Below are 5,000 nucleotides of genomic sequence, written 5' to 3' on the forward strand. Positions count from 1 at the left end.
CATTACCGGATCAACGCTCTTCGAGAGGGTCATCCCCGCCTTCAAGCTGGAGAATGCGACGTGTGTCTGAAGGCGGGGTATCCCAAGTCCACCGTCTCTCATTCGGGAGTATAAAACGTGGTCCGTGGTACTGGGGTGCAGGTGCAATATTTCTTTAAGGTCCTGCCTAATTTTCCTGTCTGTCTCCCCCAGTACCTTTTTACTTATGTCATTTAGGACCATTCCATAGGTGAACTTGGGATATATGTACGTGATTATGAGCCTGACTTTCTGTAGTGGTTTCAAAGCCAGGCTCTTGACCCTCTCCACTGCCTGAACAAGCTTCTCACACTGGGACTTGTCGTTCAGGCCTTTCGCGAGGGTATATGACAAGCCCAGGTATCGTAGTGGGGTGGAGAGATCGGCGCCAGGAACCGTCTCTCCACCCAGAGATAGCTTAGCGTCCCTAACTACCCAGGTCTTACGACCTGCCTCGACGAGGAAGCTTCGGGACTTAGACGGGTTCAGTTTCATTCCCAAACCAGCCAGATACTCGTGGGTGCGGTCCAGCAACGTCTGCGCACCCACGGTCGTATCTGCAACAACGACGAGATCATCCGCGAATGCGAGAGCCCCTACTTGTTGACCGTTCAGGACGAGGCCTCCCTGCAGGTTTCGAATAAGGGGGTCCATAACGAGATTGAATAACAAAGGGGACAATGAGTCCCCTTGTTTGACCCCCCTTTGCAGGGGAACTCCATCGCCGACACCATCGATCTTAGTACAGGTGTCCATATACATATCTTTTATCAGGGCGATGGAGTGTGCGTCCACACCTTGCGAGTGTAGGGCGCCCATGATAGCCTCGTGCGGGATGGTGTCAAACGCCTTAGAGATGTCAAGAAGCGCACCGCATACCATTGCCCGCTCTCCCCGTTTCGCTTCATGGAGAATCTCGTCGAGCAGATACGAGTTGACGCTGCATCCGTTAGTGGGCATGAAACCTACCTGCCTTTCATGTACGTCAACAACTGTCCTCAGCCGAGTGTCCACGAACCCTGTGAACAGACGGCTGAGTAAGGAGCCAATTGTTATTGGTCTCCAATTGCCAACGTCAGCCGGTTTTGTTCCACTTTTGTGGATTAAAGTCGTTCGATTTTCCTTCCAACTCCGAGGGAAGAAGCCCGCGAGCATCACCAGATTGAACAGTTTCGCTAAAATCTCGCAGTGCTTCTTTGTGCTCTGCACCATTTCTTTCGTGATCCCATCGGGTCCTGGTGCAGAGCCCTTTTTAATCCGCTTTAATCGCTGCTTGATTTCCTTAATTGTAATAAAATTAAGCACTGCGTCTGTTCTTCGACTCGCGCTGGGTGGCATGGTGATGTCGCACCTTCCTGACTTCCCCCAGAGACCAGCTAGGAAGGAGTGAAAGGACTCGTGGGCTGGCCTCTCTGTTTGATGGTCGTAGAGTGTGGCCGTGGTTTGCTCCCCGACCGCCCATTCCGCCAACCGCTGGGGATGCTTTTTGAAAGTATCCTGGCAAATAGCAAAAAGTTGTCGCTTGCGTCCCCGATGATTATCGCGGTTGTCCTTCTGCTTCCTTTTCTTTTTAGGTGTGCGTTTAATTGGTGGCGCCCCACCCGAAATTTCGCGGGTAACTAACGAAACCACTGCTTCCACTTCTTCCCGCACACCCGGAGGGGTCTGTTCATTCCCCAAATCCGATATTTTACGAAGAAGTGCGTCGATCGGGCTTGAAAGAACCCCGGCATCGATGCTTAGAGCGTGGAGTGCCACCCTCTTTCTCCACGCCCCAAGTTGCACGGCAGGGTCATCGGATGCTAGTTGCTCCTCAATATGAGGAGCAGACGCATCCTGTTCCTTTACATTGGCCGCGGGACAAGTATGGCTCTTCCGCCGGTCATCGACTCGCACCTTACTGTAGGTGTTTGTCTGTTCAGCGGGTAAAACGCTAGAACTAATGTTAAAAGCACTAAAATCAGTAAAATGAGTAAAATTGGGGTCATCGGTACCAACCGTAGGTACCTGTTCCCTTGATAAAAGGTCTGCGGAGTCACAGCTCGGTGTACTCCCAACGTTGCCGTCAGAGCCCTCTGAAAATAATGGGGGTGACTGCGCAAACGTTTCATTACCGGCCTCCCCCATTTCAACACCCCCTTCCCCGACCAGCGGTTCCAGGCTAGTGTCTACGGGTTCAGCCGGGCCATCGCTCTGGGGCTCGTCCAGCGAGGTCCCAGATGTTAAAAGGGGGGGCAGGATGTCTGCCAGGGCAGACGCCGAGTCCCCCGGGGATAAAATTTGCGATGGCTTGTCATTTGTCGGGATAGGGGGCTCTTCCCTATTCCCGCTCCCATCATCGGCCGGTGATAAGCCTAGGGGTAGTAAAGCATCAGGCCCCGCGGTGCCGTCATCACCTGCCGCCTGCGTTCTAAGAGACCTTTTTCTATCCTCACATCTAAAATTGCTGACTTGCTTATGTGTTTTAAGCGGCAAATATACAGCAATTTTGACGTTGATGTGAGGATCATCTCGGAACTGCTCCTCCAGGCGCTTTAGTGTCGCTATCTCATCTTGGGTCCAGATGGACTGCCTCCTAACGGAGAGAGTCATAGTTACTCCCGCCGTTTACCCGCGCTTGCTTGAATTTCTTCACGTTGACATTCAGAGCACTGGGCAGAAATCACATTGCGTCAGCACCCGCTAGGGCCCTCGCAATGCTTTGTTTTAATTAGACAGTCGGATTCCCCAAGTCCGTGCCAGTTCTGAGTCGACCGTTGAGTGGCGGCCGAAGAGTGCACCGCGGGCGAGCGCGGTCCCTCGCAGCGTGGAAGATCCGCGGGAGGCCAAGGCACGGGACCGAACTCGGATCCGACGCACCGGGGAAACCCCCCGCCGCCACCCCCGCGAGGAGGGGGGGAGGGGACCCGGCACGACATCGCCTCGCCCAGGCCCGGCACGTTGGCGCAGACCCGCTTCCCGACCACGCCCGACGCGCCCCGGTCCTCAGAGCCAATCCTTATCCCGAAGTTACGGATCCAATTTGCCGACTTCCCTTACCTACATTAGTCTATCGACTAGAGGCTCTTCACCTTGGAGACCTGCTGCGGATATGGGTACGAGCCGGCGCGACACCTCCGCGTAGCCCTCTCCCGGATTTTCAAGGTCCGAGGGGACGACCCGGACACCGCCGCAACTGCGGTGCTCTTCGCGTTCCAAACCCTATCTCCCTGCTAGAGGATTCCAGGGAACTCGAACGCTTATGCAGAACAGAAAACTCTGCCCGGGTCTCCCGACGGCGTCTCCGGGTCCTTTTGGGTTACCCCGACGAGCTTCTCTTGCGAGGGCCCGACGAGTCGGTTCCGCTGCCGGGTTCCGGAATAGGAACCGGATTCCCTTTCGCTCGAAGGGGGCGTCATTGCTCTCACAATGCCCCTGATCAACATCGGATTTCTCCTAGAGCTTAGGATCGACTGACTCGTGTGCAACGGCTGTTCACACGAAACCCTTCTCCACATCAGCCCTCAAGGCCCTCGCTTGAGTATTTGCTACTACCACCAAGATCTGCACCGGCGGCGGCTCCAGGCAGGCTCGCGCCCAGACCCTTCCGCGCTCACCGCCGCGCCCTCCTACTCACCGGGGCTTCGCGCGACCGCCCCAGGGGCGGCCGCCCTTGCCTGCCGGCGGCCGGGTATAGGCACGGAGCTTTAGCGCCATCCATTTTCAGGGCTAGTTGCTTCGGCAGGTGAGTTGTTACACACTCCTTAGCGGCTTCCGACTTCCATGGCCACCGTCCTGCTGTCTTAAGCAACCAACGCCTTTCATGGTTTCCCGTGAGCTCCGGTTTAGGCGCCTTAACCCGGCGTTTGGTTCATCCCACAGCGCCGGTTCTGCTTACCAAAAATGGCCCACTTGGCACCCTGATCCAGACCTCGCGGCTTCAGCCAAGCAAGCCGGAGATCTCACCCATTTAAAGTTTGAGAATAGGTTGAGGTCGTTTCGGCCCCAAGGCCTCTAATCATTCGCTTTACCGGATGAGACTCGTCCCGGTCGAAATGGACGCCAGCTATCCTGAGGGAAACTTCGGAGGGAACCAGCTACTAGATGGTTCGATTAGTCTTTCGCCCCTATACCCAGCTCTGACGATCGATTTGCACGTCAGAATCGCTGCGGACCTCCATCAGGGTTTCCCCTGACTTCGTCCTGACCAGGCATAGTTCACCATCTTTCGGGTCCCAACGTGTACGCTCCGGGTGCGCCTGCGGCCGGAGGCCGAGGCGCCCCGGGAGTGCGGGCGCCGGTTGACCCGACGCCGTCCTCCCCGGGCGACCGCAAAGGGTGCGCCCCGCTTTCACTTCGCCTCTGGGTTTTCTCCGAAATCCCAGTGACTTGCGCACATGTTAGACTCCTTGGTCCGTGTTTCAAGACGGGTCGGGAGAGCACCCGAAGCGTGAGCGCCGCTAACGGGAGACGGGCTACCGTCCGAGGACTCCGGGGGCCAGCAGCCGACGGGGGCCGGGGACGTGGCTGAGGCCACGGCACCTCGAGCACCACCGAAGAGCTTGCCCTCCGGGCTGGACGCTCGCTACTGTAGGGTTAGCGGGCCTGCTCCGCGAGATTTACCACCGGGCGCCGGCCGGGCGACCGGGGGTCCGGGGAACCGTGGACCCACGTTTCCGCGGCGGTTCCCTCGGGCTCCACCCCGAGTGCCTTAGACCGGCTCACTAGTGTACCCGGCGGGTCGCGACGTCCTACTGGAGGAGAAGTGCATCCCGCCGCGGCCGGGATTGAACCCGGACGGCCGGTGCCCTCGGATCGTGACCTGCGCGCGCCGTAGGGCGCGGTGGGCGACCGGGGACATCCGTGGCCGCCGAGGACCGGACACGCGGGCGGGATTGAGTCTCCCCCTTCGTTCTTTCGGGTCTCTCCCGTTTACCCCTGAACGGTTTCACGTACTATTGAACTCTCTCTTCAAAGTTCTTTTCAACTTTCCCTCACGGTAC

This window comes from Periplaneta americana, unplaced genomic scaffold, assembly GCF_040183065.1.
Source record: "Periplaneta americana isolate PAMFEO1 unplaced genomic scaffold, P.americana_PAMFEO1_priV1 scaffold_84, whole genome shotgun sequence".
NCBI lineage: Eukaryota > Metazoa > Arthropoda > Insecta > Blattodea > Blattidae > Periplaneta > Periplaneta americana.